General features: G+C 45.1%; 1 protein-coding gene across 1 annotated transcript in view; it reads left to right on the top strand.

The window, feature by feature from the left end:
- PPP1R12C (protein phosphatase 1 regulatory subunit 12C) overlaps positions 1 to 20040 on the top strand; it is a 615622-nt gene that overhangs the window by 209510 nt on the left and 386072 nt on the right. The window lies entirely within an intron of this gene.

Below are 20040 nucleotides of genomic sequence, written 5' to 3'. Positions count from 1 at the left end.
ACCCCAGCTCCCCTCTACACATTCCACTTACCTAGGTGGGGGTCCTGTGTTCGCATTCCATTTTTTTTGTATATGGTTTGGGCTCCCCTTAGGGTCACTATTGTCTATTTGCATTTGCACTGTTTTCTATCACTTTATATGCCTAATGCTAATTACTAGTGTACATATCTAGTGTTATCTCCTATTAGAGGGTTGCCTCTCTAATACTTTTTGGTATTTGTGTTACGAAAATAAAATAACCTTTATTTTTGTAACACTGAGTGTTTTCCTTCATGTGTGTAAGTGATGTGTGACGACAGTGGTCTTGCATGAGCTTTGCATGTCTCCTAGATAAGCCTTGGCTGCTCATCCACAGCTGCCTCTAGAGAGCCTGGCTTCTAGACACTGCCTACACAATACTAATCGGGGATACCTGGACCTGGTATAAGGTGTAAGTATCACTGGTATCCACCACACACCAGCTTCCTACAGTACATGTGGGCTCTACCTTGGAATCTGAAGTTCCAATGTGCCTAGTATCAGGGAAATCTGACAGATTTATTCCAGATTTCAGAGGAGGTGGCTCGCAATCTGCATTGGTGACTGCCCAAACGGAGTTGGTCCAGCAACAGGGCTCTCTCCCTTTTCTGCTTAGATTTTAGTCAGTGTTCCTTCTGGGCCGGAGTAGGAATAGCTTAGAGGGTTTTGGTCTCTGACAGAAGCCCAGTTGGAGTTAAAGGCCGTTTATCTGGCTTTGAAGCCCTTCTTGATGTCCATCAAAGGAAGGCTGATTCAGGTTGTTGCCTGCACCTGCCTCACCCCAACTGCCAAGTGATATGGCAACAAGCAAGGCCGAATGGGGTCTGGGTCCTGTGCCAGAAAGCTTTGCACCTCTAGAGTTTGTTGGACTGCCCAGCGCTTTTCTGCTGCGAACCACCTGGGACGGTCACGCGTCATCTTTGATAATTCGAGAGAACCCTGTCTAGACCTGTTCGATACTGTTAAGAACTCAGGGTGAAGGTTTTGATCATAGGTTTTTCAGCAGGAACACTAGTTAGATGTGCTCTGGCTGGAATGGAGCACAGGCCTTCCCTCTCCTCATTCTTATCCTCCACTGCCTGTGTTACGAAAAAGATCAAAAATGTCCTTGTCAGTCATTCCAGTGTCTACAGATTGGGACTGTAATGTCAGGAATTTGTATACATGCATATCAGTTCTCTGGTCAGATACCACTTTTGCAAGGATTTTCTGTTTCAGAAGCAAGACAGGGTTCTCCACTCAAATATGTGAAATCTACAACTACATATGTGGAGACTGAGCACCTGCAATAACTGTATTTGATCTGCCGTCTGAAGTGGTGTATATCATCCTTGCTGCCAGGTACCCTTCTATGAAATCCATTAATGTTGGGCTCTGGGATAAATTTGGGGCCTGGTGGGATGTTTGAAAGACTGATGATACACGCAAAGCTGTCGGCCATCCTTTTGTTCATTTTATCTTCGGTTGAACAAGGCCTTTCAGACCTCATTATTAATGGTTATTTGTCAGCCCTTTCAGCCTGTCTGTTTACTGACCACCATCCTTAAATAAATCGCCTGTTCTGGTGACCGTTATCAAAGGTTTGATACACTGGATCTCCCTCCACCAAAAGCCATTTGTGATGGCTTGATGTGACCTTAATTTGGTTTTGAAATGTCTCATGGATAAGCCCTTCGAGATGATGCACTCGCTGCATCTCCTGAGCTTGGAGACTGTCTCCTATATTGCAATTATGGCAGCTCGAAGAATGAATGAACTCCAGGCACTTTCAACCCAACCGCCACACTCCACTTTTTCCCTCAGAAAAGTTGGGGCTGAAGGAATGGGTGGCATTGTTGCTAAAGTGCAGGACTCCTAGTCATGTTGGGCAGACCAACCAGCATTCTTTGCTGCCTCTTACCCTTTGAAAAAGAAAGAGAGGCTTCATAGGCTGGAGAACACTTTTGAGCTTTTAGATTGATTGTATTGGGGAACATCAAATGAATGACCAGTTTTTTGTGAGGTTTTCCAGGTTGAAGAAAGGGAAGGCTGTGCAGGACAGGACCATGTCCTGGTGGATAGTCTTCTGCATTATGGTCTTCTGTGCCCCGGCCAAGAAGCATCCCATGGAAAATATGAAAGCCAATTTTTAACTAATAAACTGGAGAGGGAATCGGAGTCTAGCAAAGTTAGACACAAAGACCTCAAAGGAGTACAGGGTTTGTCCGTCAGCCCCCTCTTTATATATCATAAGTAAAGTGGACCGGGTTTGAGGTCTAGCAAAAAAGGCAATAGATTCTGTGAGGATTCTTTGTTTGATAAAAAGAATGTTATTGTTCTTTAACCCTGTGGCTGCCAGGCCTTCCCCCCCAGGTGCCAGCCTTTTTTTGGGCTGTTTGGGCATTTTGTGCTTAGGCCCTCAAAACGTTTTGTCCACATAAGCTACCCATGCATTTGCGTCCTTTTTTTCCAACATCCTAGGGATTCTAGAGGTACCCAGAGTATGTGGGCTCCCCTGGAGGAGACCAAGAAATTAGCCAAAATACAGCACACTTTTCTTTTTTTTTTTTTTAACAAATGGGGAAAAAGGGCTGCAGAAGAAGGCTTGTGGTTTTTTACCTGAAAAAGGCATCAACAAAGGGTTTGCGGTGCTAAAATTACCATCTTCCCAACTTTCAGGAACAGGGAGACTTGAATCAGAAAACCAAATTTTTCAACACAGTTTTAGCATTTTACTGGGGCATACCTCATTTTTGCTATTGTTTTGTGCTTTAAGCTTCCTTCCAGCTAGTGACAGAAATGGGTGTGAAGCCAGTGCTGGATGCCGGAAAGCTAAACATTTCTGAAAAGTAGACAAAATTCTGAATTCAGCAAGGGGTCATTTGTGTAGCTCCTACAAAGTTTTCCTTCAGAAAATACCAGCTGAAAGAAAAAAAGATTGAAATTGAGGTGAAGATTTTTGAAAGCAATATAGTTGCGTCTGCCGGACTCTTCTGGTTGCAGGGATATATAGGGCTTGTAATTTCATCAAGAACCCTTGTGACCCAGAGCCAATACATGAGCTGCACCTTGCAATGGGTTTTCATTCTATACGGGGTATACAGCAATTCATTTACTGAAATATAAAGAGTGAAAAATAGGTATCAAGAAAACCTTTGTATTTTCAAAATGGGCACAAGATAAGGTGCTGAGAAGCAGTGGTTATTTGCACACCTCTGTATGCTGGGGTCCCCATACTAGCATGTGAATTACAGTGCTTTCTCAAATAGACATCTTTTTTACACACTGTCTTACATTTGGAAGGCAAAAATGTAGGGAAAGAAAAAGGGGCAATAACACTTGTTCTATTCTGTGTTTCTCCCAAGACTCACATTAAAAATGGTACCTCGTTTATGTGGGTAGCCCTAGTGCCCGGGAGAGGATATGCCCCAAAACACTATGTGAACACATCAAAATTATCAAATACAAAGTGATACCTCGCTTGTGTAGGTGGGCCAAGTGCCTGTGACAGGAAAGAGCCAAAAACATGTCGACATTGAGGGGGAACCAAAGCGATTTCCAGCAAAGTTGGAAGTTTGCAGGGCATTGTGGGTAAGAAAATGGTGCGAGGTGCATGTTAAGCACACCACTCTGGACTCACCCAGATGTTTAGTTTTCAGATGTGTCTACGTCTTGTGGATTTTTCTACATGGCAGCCTCCCAAAGTCCAAAAAGTGCAGCCCTCACCATTCAAAGTGGGACGATTGTGAGAGTTAGCCAAGCTCTCATGGCCCAAATGTAAAACCAAAACCCCAAATAATTAAATGTTCTCTTGCTTGCCTTGGGATAAGATGTTTGTCTGCGGGGGAAGAGCTGAAATACTGTTACCCCCTTCGGTTGGGGTGGGGGCATAACCATGCCCATACAATGTGGTAGCCACCACCCCACTTCTTTTTTTTTTTTTTTCTCCAATTACTTGGCATCTAGTAGGTTTTTCTAACAGAAATAGGCCGATCTGCCCCCAACGGTGGCAGAAATGGCCTAAATAAATTTGCCCCTCCAGGGGAGCGACCCGTGCCTAAGGGGTCACTCCCCTTGCGTGAAATTAGCACACAAAAAAATTCCCCTTGGCCTAGTGGTTTCTGCCCATGTTGGGGGCACGTCAGCCTAATAAAAATAGGCTGATCTTCCCCAAGGGGGGCATAAATGGCTTAAAGACAAGTTACCCCCAGGGGAATGACCCTTGTCTAAGGGGTCGCTCCCTACATATAATAAAATAAAAAATCCCTTGTGTCTAGGGGTTTCTGCCTAATTATAATAGGCCGATCTGCCCCCAAGGGGGCTGAAATGACCTTAAATTAATACCCGCCCACCCCGGGGAGTGGCCCTTGCCCAAGGCACCGCTCCCCTAATTCATAAGATAAAAAAATACAAATTCTCTGGTGTCTAGTGGGCTTCCCCCCAAGGGCCCCTACCAGGAAGTAATGGTTGCGTCCTCTGCACCCAAGTGGTGCTGGTGAGGATGTAACAGTTACGTCCACAGCACCCACAGGGTTAACCACAACACAATAACGGGCTAACACACGTTTTGAGGAAAAGTATCCGGGCCTCTAACAGTACCAATTATCAAGCCATGTTCCTGTTTATGAAATATTGACCATCCAGTTTTACAGCATCGTAAGTATATCAGGATGTTAATACATTTAACAAATAGGATTCTACTGGACACTCCACAAAATCACAGTAGGTCGAACAGAAGCAGTTATGCTGTGATGAAATGCCAAGAACTGTTAAATATTTGAACACCAGTCATCTCATAACAATTTTTTACGAACTTAAATCTTTGTGCCTTTGGGTGCAGAAAAGTAGAAACAAGAAACTGGTGTTCACGTGCAGGGGCTCCTATTATATGCTGCTGCACTCTGTCCCTTCCGGGCAGTTTGAAACCAAAGTACCACAAAAGAGCACTTCTAGAACAGTTTTTCCAATGCAGTCTAATGCTTGTGGATTAGTCTAAGTTTATGAATTTCCAGTTAGCTAGAGTATCTGCCAGGAAGTCTGTTACTGAAGTTAAGTTGTTTGTTTGACACTGGGTCATCAGTCCTCAAGTTTTTCTCGAAACTTGCAAAGCAAAACACACCAGTGAGGAATGTGCACTTCAGTAATACTCTTTGTGGTAGACCAGTTGGCCACATGCAAGAACCCAAAATGTCAAAGCTTTGCATCCAGGTGGCAACACCCACAATCCATAGACATTGCTCTATGGATTGACTGATGGGGGATATTTGCTTATGATTTTCTTGCACTACTAGTGGTGAAAATGCTAAATGCACCGGTGAGGCAAATCCTCGTAGCTCCTACCTTGACTGTATAACTGTGGTACTCACTACTCTGAAACGTACATCCACCTTCAAAAAATCCTCCAGTCCTCCCATATCACATTGGGCCAGTTGTTCCACCCAAATCCCTGTTACTACCTTTATAGAATATCTCAAAAACGTTATCCCACCTCAAATGCCACCAGTCCTTTCATGGGGACTAACTATAACAGTGTCCTGACACAACTATTTCAGCTGCTGCTCTCGGATCAACAACAGTTCCTCTTCTAGAAAGCAGTCTCCCTCATCAGTTACTTCATCCACAATGTTAGAGACCTGGAAACCTTAATTGACAAGCAATTTATGCACATGCATTAGGATTGGGTTGTCCTGAAAATACACCCTCATTTTCTGACAAAATTAATGTTACCTTTCCATATCAATCAAACTATTGGTTTACCTTCTTATCATCAACCCCAGTTGTTTGAGTAACAAGCTATACACAGTATGTTAAGAGACCGTATGTCCTACACAGACCTGCAACTCAGTGAGAGGGGACTTCATACCCTCCAATACCCTGCCTGTTGTGCCCTGCCTAATGCACTCAAAAGCACGTGGAGACCCAAGGGGACTTCATAGCCCACAATACCCTCCCTGCTGAGTCCCCGAGGAGAGGCTAACTGTTGTCTAATGTGCTCAAAAGAACCTGGAGACCCACAGGTGCGGGACCCATAAGTTGGTGAGAGGGGACTTTATACCCCACAGTACCTTGTCTGATTAGCCCCATACCTCCACTAGTGCTCAGCAGTCAGGTTATTGTGGTGTATAAAGTCCCCTATCTGTGTGTTTCATATCCTGCACTGATGGGTCTCGAGGTCCAACTTTATCTGAAGCAAACTGGCTTGAATTCTCAGCAGCGGAATGTCTCTGCAGGTTTATTGGTGGCTAACTATTGCCTAAGATGCTCAAAAGCACCTGGAGACTTGCGGACGTAGGAGACAATGCAGTGAGAGGGGACTTCATATCCCACCGTACCCTGCTTGCTGAGTCCTGGAAGAGGGACTTAGTGCTTCTTCACGCGCTCAAAAGCACTGTAGACATGCGGGATGCGCATGGACACTTCCCCGAGCCAAGAGCTGGCCCTTCTTTGCCCATCTGGGTGCTAAGACTGCAGCCTCCAACCCCCCTTTCCCCCCCCCCCCCCTCACCCTGCATTTTCTTTCACCTTGATAAGGGTATAACTTTAAGTCCAGCATTTTATCTTTATCCTCTGCAGTGGATATTCTTGATGATGAAATCACAAATGTTGAAGACTGAAACAGAAGGGAGGCACCGTTATCTAAAGTGAATGCTGGCTGAATTCTCAGGAGTGGAATGTCTCTGTTCCGAGTTTATTGATTCATAATGTCTAAGATTGTGTGGATAATTTGTATCACAAATTAAAATCTCTTATCAAGTGAATCTGGGAGGCCTTTGATCTTCACCTTCACAGAATTGAGCAGTCCCTAAGCGAACCCAAAAAGGATGCACCTATGTCTGCCTGCTGGATAGCTGAATTATCTTTCAAAATCCCAGGGCCGCTTTATGATCCCAGTAGAGGTCTCTAGATCTTTTTTTCCTTAACAAACCAAATAGGTTGGTACCTGAACAGCATCTTCCCGATCAAAGACTGAGTGAAATGGGTCCTAATATGCGATCACAGAATTCGCAGCAGCATACTATCGGGGTGGAACATCTCTCTGAAAACTCAGTTTAATCCTGTGAGGAATAACGCCCATCCAGGCCCGCCACCTCTTAACCCAAGGACCCACTCTTCTGATGTGTTTTGACACCCATCCCACAAAGGGATTTGTTATTGATCTACCCCCTGAAGCTGCCCTGTATGTGGTGGTCTTGGGTAATATGCCACCACTGAGAGGGGCATTGTCCGAATCGTTGAGTTTAAGAATAAGGCTGCAAATTGATACGGTATGCATTCCAACTTCCGCCCTTGTATATATGATAGTATCTACTTGGTGAGAAGAGTGAGCTGGCTGGGTAGTGATGTGAAGAAATTGGCTAATCAACTTTAATAGACCCACTATAGTGGCATGGGTATTGACCACTATAAGTTCCCTGAGAAACTGCAAACACCCTCAATAATCCTGGCACTTCCACTTGGTTACTTCTGTAAGACTGATGTGTTATGCTGTGCCCCTTGGAAACAGGTTACTCAACAAATAAGTGCCGGATCAGATGGCCTCCTGTGTCTCCTACTTTAAAGACTGTCCATAGATATGCTCCCTTGAGTAACTTGGACTGGTGACTGACTCCTGAAATTTCTTCTAGTGCTGATGCCACCCAAACCCACTCTCTGTACATCCACCTGCGGCTTTGGCAGATTCCAAAGCTGAAGCATTCTTGGTGTTGGCATGGAACATTTGTGGACTTCGATCTAAATTTCTTTTTTAAAATTGGTTTCATTTTATAAAGCAATGCCATGATATGTTTGCAAGAAACTTGGGAAGAGTTGAATAGTTTTTTTCTTGAAGGGTATAAAACGTATTTTACGCCTACAGTGGAATCGGAGGCAGGCAAGGCTAAAGGTGGTTTAGTAACTGTTCGATGGCATCTGTTGCTGCAGATACACATGTTGTGCACAGTCTGCCATCTGGTGTTGGGTCGGACTGTTACAAGTTGTTTTTCTTCGAAGAAGTCTTTCGAGTCACGAGACCGAGGGACTCCTCCTCTTTGCTTCCATTGCGCATGGGTGTCGGCTCCATCTTAGATTGTTTTTTTTCCGCCCTCGGGTTCGGAAGTGTTCCTTTTCGCTCCGGGTTTCGGGACGGAAAGATAGTCAAAACTTCGAAAAACTACGTCTGTATTGTTTCGCTCGGGATCGGGATAGTTAGAATCGACACCGAATCGTGAAGAGCTCCGGTAGCCCTTCGGGGTAATTTCGATCCCCCGTCGGGGCCTGGTCGGCCCGACCGCGTGTAACATCGACACCGATGGAACGGACCCCGTTCCGATTCTGTCCTAAATGCCACAATAAATATCCATATACGGACCAATATTTGGTCTGTAACTTGTGCCTGTCACCCGAGCACAAGGAAGAAACTTGTGAGGCCTGTCGTGCGTTCCGGTCCCGAAAAACGCTCCGTGACCGTCGAGCCAGAAGATTACAGATGGCATCCACGCCGACAGAACACCGAGAGTTCGAGGAACAAGGAGAAGAGGAGGAAGCCTTCTCCATCCATGAATCGGACTCGGATGAATTCGACGTCTATGAAACTGTGAGTAAGACGTCGAAAAGCACACAGCACAAGAAAACAGACAAGGCCCAGGGGACGCCACTGCCAACTGGCCATGGCTCAACCCATAAAGGTGACCCTCCATCGGCACCGAAAAAGGCCGAACTGGTGCCCAGAACGTCCGACTCGGGTCGAGACAAAGGCACGCAACATTCTCGGGACCGAGAAAGTGTTGCCGAAAAAGATCGACGCCGAGAAAGCGGAGCCGACGCTGCTCGACGCAGAGACAGCGGCACCGAGGATGATCGACGCCGAGAAGGCTCGACTCCGAAAAAGAAGAGATTCGCCTCGGAGCCGAAAACAAAAAAAGACACAGTTTCGGTGCCAAAACAACCAGCAACCGAACCCACTACCGGCTCATATTCAGAGGAACAATCATTGTCCTCTCAAATGCGTAAACAGAGGTTTGAAGAGGAGTTACAGACTACTGATGTAGACCATACACAAAAGAGGATCTTCATCCAGAGTGGAACAGGGAAGATTAGCACTCTTCCACCAATCAGGAGAAAAAGGAGACTAGAGTTCCAAACTGAACAACTAACACCACAAGCAAAGGTGGCAAAGAAAGCAACTCCGCCACCCTCTCCTCCACCTGTAACTCAGATATCACCGGCACAAACTCCGTCACATTCACCGGCTCACACCACCATGAGCCAAGATGACCAAGATGCTTGGGACCTATACGACGCCCCAGTGTCAGACAATAGTCCAGAGTCATACCCTACCAAGCCCTCACCACCTGAGGACAGCACAGCGTATGCGCAGGTGGTAGCTAGGGCAGCAGAATTCCACAATGTGTCGTTACACACAGAACCTGGCGAGGATGACTTCCTTTTTAACACCCTCTCCTCCACCCATAGAAACTACCAAAGCCTGCCTATGCTTCCAGGAATGCTAAGGCACGCGAAGCAAATCTTCAAAGACCCTGTCAAGAGTAGAGCGATCACTCCGAGGGTAGAGAAAAAAAATAAAGCACCTCCCACAGACCCTGCTTTTATCACCTCTCAACTGCCACCAGACTCAGTCGTGGTAGGGGCAGCTCGCAAAAGAGGCAATTCACACTCATCGGGCGATGCACCACTCCCGGATATGGAAAGCCGAAAATTCGACGCAGCTGGGAAAAGAGTCGCTGTACAAGCTGCAAGCCAGTGGCGCATCGCAAACTCTCAGGGGCTCCTAGCGCGTTATGACAGAGCCCATTGGGACGAGATGCAGCATCTCATCGAGCATCTACCCAAAGAATTTCAAAAGCGGACAAAACAGGTGGTTGAGGAGGGACAAAACATCTCCAATAACCAAATACGCCCCTCTATGGATGCAGCGGACACAGCTGCAAGGACAATAAACACTGCAGTAACCATCAGAAGGCACGCATGGTTACGCACGTCTGGCTTTAAACCAGAAATATAGCAAGCAGTACTCAATATGCCGTTCAATGAACAACAATTGTTCGGACCAGAGGTTGACACGGCGATTGAGAAGCTGAAAAAGGACACTGACACAGCCAAGGCCATGGGCGCGCTCTACTCCCCGCAAAGCAGAGGCACTTTCGGCACCTTCCGTAAAACAACCTTCAGAGGGGGGTTTCGGGGTCAGGCCACACAAGCCAGCACCTCACAATCAACACCGTCTACCTACCAGGGACAGTACCAAAGGGGAGGTTTTCGGGGCCAGTACAGAGGGGGACAATTCCCGAGAAACCGGGGAAAATTTCAAAGCCCCAAAACCCCAACAACCAAACAGTGACTTACAAGTCACTCAACCCCTCCACATAACACCAGTGGGGGGAAGACTAAGTCAGTTTTATCAATCGTGGGTGGATATAACAACAGACACTTGGGTCTTAGCAATTATCCAACATGGTTATTGCATAGAATTTCTACAGATCCCTCCAAATATCCCACCAAAAACACAAAAAATGTCAAAACAGCATTTAGACCTCCTAGAAATAGAAGTTCAAGCACTACTGCAAAAAGAAGCAATAGAACTGGTACCATGTACAGAAATAAACACAGGAGTCTATTCACTGTACTTTCTAATACCCAAAAAGGACAAAACACTGAGGCCAATCTTAGATCTCAGAATACTAAACACCTACATCAAATCAGACCACTTTCACATGGTCACGCTACAGGAGGTGTTACCACTGCTAAAGCAACAAGATTACATGACAACCTTAGATCTCAAAGACGCGTATTTCCACATACCGATACACCCTTCGCACAGGAAATACCTGAAGTTTGTATTCAAGGGAATACACTATCAATTCAAAGTCTTACCGTTCGGTATAACGACTGCACCAAGAGTATTTACCAAATGCCTAGCAGTAGTAGCCGCACACATCAGAAGGCAGCAAATACACGTATTCCCGTATCTAGACGATTGGCTAATCAAGACCAACTCGCTAACAAAGTGTTCACAACACACAGAGTATGTCATACAAACCCTCTACAAACTCGGGTTCTCCCTCAACTACAAAAAATCACACATTGTGCCGTGCAAAATACAGCACTACTTAGGAGCGGTAATCAACACAACAAAAGGATTAGCCACTCCGAGTCCACAAAGGGTTCAAAATTTTCACAAGGTCATACAGGCCATGTATCCAACACAAAAAATACAGGCAAAAGTGGTTTTAAAACTCCTAGGCATGATGTCCTCATGCATAGCCATTGTCCCAAACGCAAGACTGCACATGAGGCCCTTACAACCGTGCCTAGCATCACAATGGTCACATGCACAGGGTCACCTTCTAGATCTGGTGTTGATAGACCGCCAAACATACATCTCGCTTCTATGGTGGAACAGTACAAATTTAAACAAAGGGCGGCCGTTCCAAGACCCAGTGCCACAATACGTAATAACAACAGATGCTTCCATGACAGGGTGGGGAGCACACCTCGATCACCACAGCATCCAAGGACAATGGGACGTACATCAAACAAAACTGCATATAAATCACCTCGAATTACTAGCAGTATTCCTGGCGCTAAAAGCATTTCAACCCATCATAACCCACAAATACGTTCTTGTCAAAACAGACAACATGACACAATGTATTACCTAAACAAGCAAGGGGGAACACACTCGACACAGCTATGTCTCCTAGCACAAAAGATATGGCAATGGGCAATTCACAACCACATTCGCCTAATAGCACAGTTTATTCCAGGGATCCAAAATCAACTAGCAAACAATCTCTCTTGAGATCACCAACAGGTCCACGAATGGGAGATTCACCCCCAAATCCTAAACACTTACTTCAAACTTTGGGGTACACCGCAAATAGACCTATTTGCAACAAAAGAGAACGCAAAATGCCAAAACTTCGCATCCAGGTACCCACACAGACAGTCTCAAGGCAATGCCCTATGGATGAACTGGTCAGGGAAATTTGCATACGCTTTTCCCCCTCTCCCTCTCCTTCCATATCTAGTAAACAAATTGAGTCAAAACAAACTCAAACTCATACTAATAGCACCAACATGGGCAAGACAACCTTGGTACACAACACTACTAGACCTGTCAGTAGTACCACACGTCAAGTTACCCAACAGGCCAGATCTGTTAACACAACACAAACAGCAGATCAGGCATCCAAACCCAGCATCGCTCAATCTAGCAATCTGGCTCCTGAAATCCTAGAATTCGGACATTTAAATCTCACTCAAGAATGTATGGAAGTCATAAAACAAGCTAGAAGACCATCCACTAGACACTGCTATGCAAGCAAATGGAAAAGGTTTGTTTGCTACTGCCATAATAATCAAGTTCATCCATTACACGCATCCCCAAAAGATGTAGTGGGATACTTACTACACTTACAAAAGTCAAATCTAGCCTTCTCTTCCATTAAAATACACCTTGCAGCAATATCTGCATACCTGCAGATTACCCATTCAACTTCACTGTTTAGGATACCCGTCATTAAAGCATTTATGGAGAGCCTAAGAAGAATAATACCACCAAGAACACCACCTGTTCCTTCATGGAACCTTAACATCGTCTTGACAAGACTCATGGGACCACCTTTTGAACCCATGTATTCTTGCGAAATACAATTCTTAACCTGGAAAGTTGCATTTCTCATTGCCATCACATCTCTAAGAAGAGTAAGTGAAATTCAGGCGTTTACAATACAAGAACCTTTTATCCAAATACACAAAAATAAGGTTGTACTAAGAACCAATCCTAAATTCCTACCAAAGGTTATTTCACCGTTCCACTTAAATCAAACGGTAGAGTTACCAGTGTTCTTCCCACAGCCAGACTCAGTAGCTGAAAGGGCACTACATACATTAGATGTCAAAAGAGCACTAATGTACTACATCGACAGAACAAAGGAGATTAGGAAAACAAAACAACTGTTTATTGCATTTCAAAAACCTCATACAGGAAACCCAATATCAAAACAAGGTATAGCCAGATGGATAGTTAAGTGCATCCAAACCTGCTATCTTAAAGCAAAGAGACAACTGCCCATTACACCAAGGGCACACTCAACCAGAAAAAAAGGCGCTACCATGGCATTCCTAGGAAATATTCCAATGCACGAAATATGTAAGGCAGCCACATGGTCCACGCCTCACACATTTACTAAACACTACTGTGTAGACGTGCTATCCGCACAACAAGCCACAGTAGGTCAAGCCGTACTGAGAACTTTGTTTCAGACTACTTCCACTCCTACAGGCTGAGCCACCGCTTTTGGGGAGATAACTGCTTACTAGTCTATGCACAACATGTGTATCTGCAGCAATAGATGCCATCGAACTGAAAATGTCACTTACCCAGTGTACATCTGTTCGTGGCATTGGTCGCTGCAGATTCACATGTGCCCACCCGCCTCCCCGGGAGCCTGTAGCCGTTGGAAGTTATCTTCAACATTTGTACATTTGTATATATATATATTACTTAACCTTAATTTGTACATACTTATTAATTCCATTGCATGGGCACTATTACTAACACGCACAACTCCTACCTCACCCTCTGCGGGGAAAACAATCTAAGATGGAGCCGACGCCCATGCGCAATGGAAGCAAAGAGGAGGAGTCCCTCGGTCTCGTGACTCGAAAGACTTCTTCGAAGAAAAACAACTTGTAACACTCCGACCCAACACCAGATGGCGGACTGTGCACAACATGTGAATCTGCAGCGACCAATGCCACGAACAGATGTACACTGGGTAAGTGACATTTTCATTATCTAGCTTTTAGTGGGAAGATTAAGGAAATTGATTCTGAGTCCCCTATCATATAGGCTCTAAAATGCACTTTTCCTGGTCTTACTACATTAGCCTTGGTGAACTTTTTCAATGTGAAATCATGGACACAGGAGTCTACCAATCTTTCACCCTTAAGTTCTGTTATTGGTACGCTGACAGATAAAAGGCATGGGTTGGTGTTGGATAACCGAAGTGTTGTCGGAGCTTTTAACATCCATTTATGTGAGAGCCTTTCATTTTCAGTTAACAAACCACTTAAATGTACTGTGGTAGGACTACACATGGAACATACCAGGGGACGTTACTGAGTTAACTACTACCATAAACAATAATAATTTTTTCTCTCTGGATAAATTGATTAACTCCACAGCCTCACAAACCTTACCAGGTTTTGTGGGTAGGGTGTTGGTGTCTCAACAGTTTTTGTCTGCCACCTTTTTTATGTTCATTTCCAACTTTGGAATATTAAAGTCCTTTTTATGTCCACCAGTTGAGTTTTCTAGGGGTGTAGGTGGGGTGCTCTCCAGATATTCAAGGGAGAAGACTGAGATGGTCCTTAGTGGAGTCAAAGCGTTAAAAAAATTCCTTAGTCTCTGGCTGCATGCACAAGTTTCTTACCTCTCTAGATTTGCATTTCACTAATGGATCTTAGCTGCCTATGAGAGTACCTCCCATAAGATGATAGTTTAATTTCACCTACCTGCAGCTAAACGTACTTCATCTGGCCCAAAATGGTTTGATCTTGCGTTCTAAGGCCACTGACGTTGTAAGAAACATTTAAAGGGTGTACCCAGAGATAGGGAGCACATAGCAGCATGATGCCATAGGGCTTACAAATTGGAACTTATGAAGTGTAAAACTACCTTAGATATACAGCCTAGGACGATTTAGTGCAAGCAAGTAACAGTAAAGACAACACTTTGTTTTGCCATGTAATCAACTAGCCTTGTTGTGCACATGTTAATAGTCCATCCTTATGCCACCACATCACTGATAGCCAGTGGGTTGCTCACTTTGAAGGCGTTTACAATTACATGGCTGTTTTAGCAGATAACGAACCAGGCTCACCTGTCGTAGGGAGATCTAACTCGTTTTCACATTGGAAAAAGTCAACCAGGCAATTTTAAGCCTGTCAAACAACGCCTGGGCACTGATGGAATACCCCCTGATATGTTTATTGGTGATATTTGAGTTATGGGGCCCAGCACTGACATGGATACCAAATGCTGCAGTTAGGGAGGGTGCCCTGCCCTCCTGAGCTTCTTCGATTATAGTCTGTCTTCAGGAAAGATGATAAAGAAAACCCACAATGTTACAGACCGATATCTTTGAGTGACGGTTGTCAAGGTCCTGGTCTGGGTACTGAGGGGGATAGACTGTCCATGGGGGCAGATGAGAATAAAATAATCTCTGGTGTACAATATGATTCAGGCCATGCAGATCAGCAATCAGCAAGTCCCTGGACCGATGTTTGAATATAAGTACACAGTAGCCCGGCACAAATCAGTTCATTTGGCTTTCATGGACCTCACGTCTGCAATTGATTGGATCAGTCAACACACATTTTAGTTTATTCTTTTCTCCATGTGGGTGGATCAATATTTTGTTCTTCCTGAGAGACCTCCACATCAGTACTTCAGCTTCTGCATGGTATGCTAACGGTTCTGTCTGCACCAATCATTTTAAAACTGGCAAGGGTATAGCCTTGTCCCTTTTTGTTTAAATTGTACAGAAATGGGCTAAAGCAAGCCTTATTGAATGCAAAGGCTGACTGTCCCTAGAAAGGTACATACTCGCTCCTGCTTTATGCAGACGATGTCCTGATGATCAGGGCAGCAATTGGCTTACTTTTGCTCTTGAATAAATTTGCAGCTTCCATGGATAGTCCGGATCTTTGTTAATTTCAACAAATCCTTTGTTATGGTGGTGGGATCTAAAACCTTCACGCATCTATGGGGGCTGAACTGGTCAGGACCATTCAGTCCATCCACTAGTAGCTGGTAGGTTTTCACGTGCACCTCTAAGGTGCCCTCTGTGCAGTTAATAAAGCCCTCACTGGCATCAGTGAGGGTTTTTTCACCTGAGATGTTTGATACCAAACATCCCACATTCAGAGAAGCCATCATGTAGCTTGGAAACTCCTAGTGACCAGTGTCCAGCACATACATTTAAAAAGGCTTCCCTGGTCACTTACTATGTCTGAGAATCGACAACATGGCGGGGGCATATCTGCTTATTCAGATATGCCCTCAAATGTAATATAATGAACCCTGCCTTAGGGCTATAAGTCCTGCTAGAGGAGTGACTTAAATATTTTTCATGCAGTGGTTAGGGGATGTGGCACACAGACTCTGTGCCATGTCATGTTTTCAATTTTGGAAGCCCCTTGTCACTCTGCCTGCAATGGCAGTCTGCATAAAGATTGTGCTGGGTCCCTTAGCGTGGCACAAGTGCTGCGGCTCTGAGGGTCCCTCTTCAGTACCCATGCCCTAGGTACCAGAGTAAGGGTCTGGTCATTTGTGGAACAAGTGACCAGGGTCTTGTTTCAGCAAAGGAACACAGCACTGAGGACCTGAGTAGCAGTAACCCAGTGCACTTCAGCCAAAGTTGTATCTTAAAAACAGGCAAAAAGTGTTTGGTGGTGGGGGGGAGGGGAGAGGGGGGGGGGGGGGAAAGAGTGGTGAGTGGTGTGTCGGGCTACTGCAACCAGAACCCAGTTCCCTACACAGCCATTTCCAGTTTTGCCTTTTGACTAGGAAGTAGGCCTCCAGAAGCTCTCAGATTCATCAGGTACATTGCCTCCAAGGTAACATACTGCAGCAATATCTGTGGATACGAGAGGTTGGACACCTGCAGACTTTTGAAAATACATTAAGATAGTTATTAAGAATTCCCCAAAGTACACCATCAGTCTGTGCATGAGGAATTGTGAGTGCAACAGTGATTTGGTATCCCGGAGGCCTGGCCTTTGTTGGATTAAGGTCTGAATCGATTGACCTTAAGGGATTGTTTATTGCAGAGTACACATCTAAGATACCATGGGTTACCTATGTTAAGGAGGAGTTTAAAAGTTTGGGGAGGGTGGAATTATTTCTTAGCACCCAGACCATAGTAAACACAGAGCTGAAATTAATGAGGGATCACTCTCTGGTTTGAAATATGTTAGAGAGCAGACTGAAATTTTGAAACAGTCTGTATGAGGATTTATGCTGTTAAAAATGACCCATGCCATGAAACCCTATCTAGTAATTGTTAAAAGTGATAGGGGTAGGTTTCTGCTCACTAGATTTTGATTTTATATACAGCACTGGTTACTCTCCTCCCTCAGAAGTAGCCATGAGTCTAGTTCTTTGGGACCTTGTGACTGCAACAGCGTGTCTCCACAAGATACCTTATATTTTACCATGTTTTGTAGTTATTTAAATTACCTAGGAGAATGTTCATCATCTCACTATTGAAATCTTTGAATTTCTCATAAGTTTGACCTGCTCTTCTGTTTCTACAGCTTTTATCTGATGAATAAGTTTTTAACGTTACAGGCTTTTCAGAAGCTGCCATGAGATTGAGATATACCCAGATTGATTAATTTGTATACATGATTTTAGCACAGTACAATGTACTCATGATTTTCAGTTTTTTTTACTTCTATGATTCTAGTTGTAATTGAATAAAGTTCTTACTACTATGCTGCCCATATCAAATCCTTAAAAAAAAAAAACAAGCAGCTTGTTGTAGCTTTTGGCAAGCTCCAAGTAGGAAATCCAGTTTCCAAAACAGGTTTTGCCAGACTGATCGCCAAATGCATTCTAGTTTGATGTGCAATGCCAAACACACACATTCTGGGCTCAAATATGTACATTCAACAAAAAAACAAAAAAAAGACACTGGCTTTCCTAGGCAAAATCCCACACTCGGCTATCTGTAAAGCTGTGATATGGTAGACTATTCACACATTTACTAAATAGTACTGCATGTCCTAAAAACGAAGCACAAATTGTACTGAAAACTCTATTTTTGAAGCATATATGGCTGTAGATACACATACTGTGCACACTCCTGCCATTTAGTGTTGGGCCCGGATGTATGCAGTTTTTTTTTCTATGAAGTCTTGAATTACAAGGCAGTGTGACTCCTCTTCTTGCTGGTAATGTGCATGGTCATCAGCTCCATTGTTTGATTGTTACTTTGCTCGAGCAGGAATCAGGTCGACCACTGCCCCACATGGGCCTTGCCATAGGGGGCCTACTCCTGTCTGCTAGGTCTCTCCACCACGCTTCGATGATGATTGAATGGACTCCATTCAGATACTGTCCTTGCTTCCACTCAAAATATCCTTGAAGCGACCTCCATCAAGTCTGTATTTTGTGCCTTTCGCCTGAGCACAATGCTGCATCTGACACCTGCCACTTGTTCTTGTTGAGCTTATCGACTCGAGATGTCGCGCAGATATGGCAGGGACACTGCAGACCTCCTCAGTCTGAAGGACATCACTGGGGGAACGTCATCCACAACCCTTGGCTTCAGCTGAAGAAGCTTTCTCCCCTGAGACAAGCTCCAGCTCTGAGCTGGAAATAGGTCTTCCACCAGCGCTACAGTCTACGAGTACAGCACCTCTTCCCTCTAGACAATGCCTCAAGCCAAGCAGCCAGCCACCAAAGGACACACTGGCACACCAGAGTAAGCCCTTCGGACCACCATTGCCTTCAGGCATTGGTTGGCACCATCAAGCCACTTTAGACGTTCTGCTAAGCTCTGGCTCTGAGCCCAAGCAACCCTTGAAGCTGACTGCTTTGGTGCCAGTTACACAGACACCGGCACCAAGCTGACTACATCTGCCTTGCCACCCACCAGACTCTTGGTGCTGAAAGCACCCTCAAAGCCAATTCTTTCAGCATCGACCAGCGTATCGGACATCGGCACTATCAAATAGATCCTCCACAAGCTGCAAAAGGAGATCAAAACAAGGCAGAAATATCTGGTCATTCATCCCCGTACAAGCTGGATGCTTGCCTAAGCAGCCATAAACAACCCTCCTTCAGGGGACTACTCCTGCTCCAGCTTCTAAGCGACAGTTGTCCTTCGAGGAAGCTTTGGACATTCCGTTTTCACCAAAGCAGCACAAGAAGTCGGATAGGGCAATCAGTCCTTTACCCCCACACTCAACCATCTCCTCACCCCTGTTTTCAGCTTTCACCTTTCCCACCTGCTTCTCCAGGGCAACCCCTTGAAATCACACCGAGGGGTCTTCTCACTCTGACATGGCCCGGTGTGGGGGAAGGGACGATACATATGGCATCCCTCCACAGGGTGACCAATGGGAGTTCATGGGATGAAAGACCCACACGTGGACACAGACCTTGCCTGTCCCTCTCCTCCAGACGATTCTACATAAAATCAGAAGCTTGTTGTTAGAGCGAACAATTCCACAAGGGGAACCTTCATACAGAGCCCTAGGAGGAGGACTTCCTATTTAAAACCCTTTTCTTCACTGACCACTCTACTCTGTACCTGTGTGTGCTTGAGGGCTTGGTAAGCCGCACACCTGACATCATTATGGACCATCGATCCAAACCAGGGTAGATAAAAATGTAAAGCTTCCCCTACTGCCAACACCCATCATACTCCATAGTAATCCCTACTGCTTGTAAGTGAGCCGACTCTTAAGCCAGTGGGGGTGCCCTGCCTTCGGAAAAAGAGTGCCAGCACATGGATACCACAGGCAAAAGGGAAGCAGTGCAATCCACCAACCAGTGACGCATTGCCAATTGCTGTCAAGCACATGTACTTAAAATGGCTTCACTGTTTGCTTACTATGTCTGAGCATTGACAAAGACATAGGGGCATATCTGCTCATGCAGGTATTCCCTCAGATGCAATATAATGCACACTGCCTTTAGGGCTGGAAGCCCTGTCAGAGGGTTGACCTACATATGCATGTATTGTAAAGGGGACAGGGCACACAGGCTGGGTGCCATATCATGTTTTCATTTTAGTTCTGCACCAAGACACGCAGCCTGCAAAAGTGGCACTGTGTGCACTTAGTGAGGCGGTCCCTGAGGGTGACACAATTCATGCAGCTGCCCTCGGGGCCTTCCTTTAGTACCTCATGCTCTAGATACCAGGGGTACCATTTACTGGGGACATAAAGTGGTAGCTAAAGTTTTGCGATTGGGAGAAATGACTGTGCAGTTTTAGGGTAAAGAGATCTGGCACTGGGGACCTGTTT

This window comes from Pleurodeles waltl, chromosome 7, assembly GCF_031143425.1.
Source record: "Pleurodeles waltl isolate 20211129_DDA chromosome 7, aPleWal1.hap1.20221129, whole genome shotgun sequence".
Taxonomy (NCBI): Eukaryota; Metazoa; Chordata; class Amphibia; order Caudata; family Salamandridae; genus Pleurodeles; species Pleurodeles waltl.
This window is presented reverse-complemented; position numbering and strand designations above follow the sequence as displayed.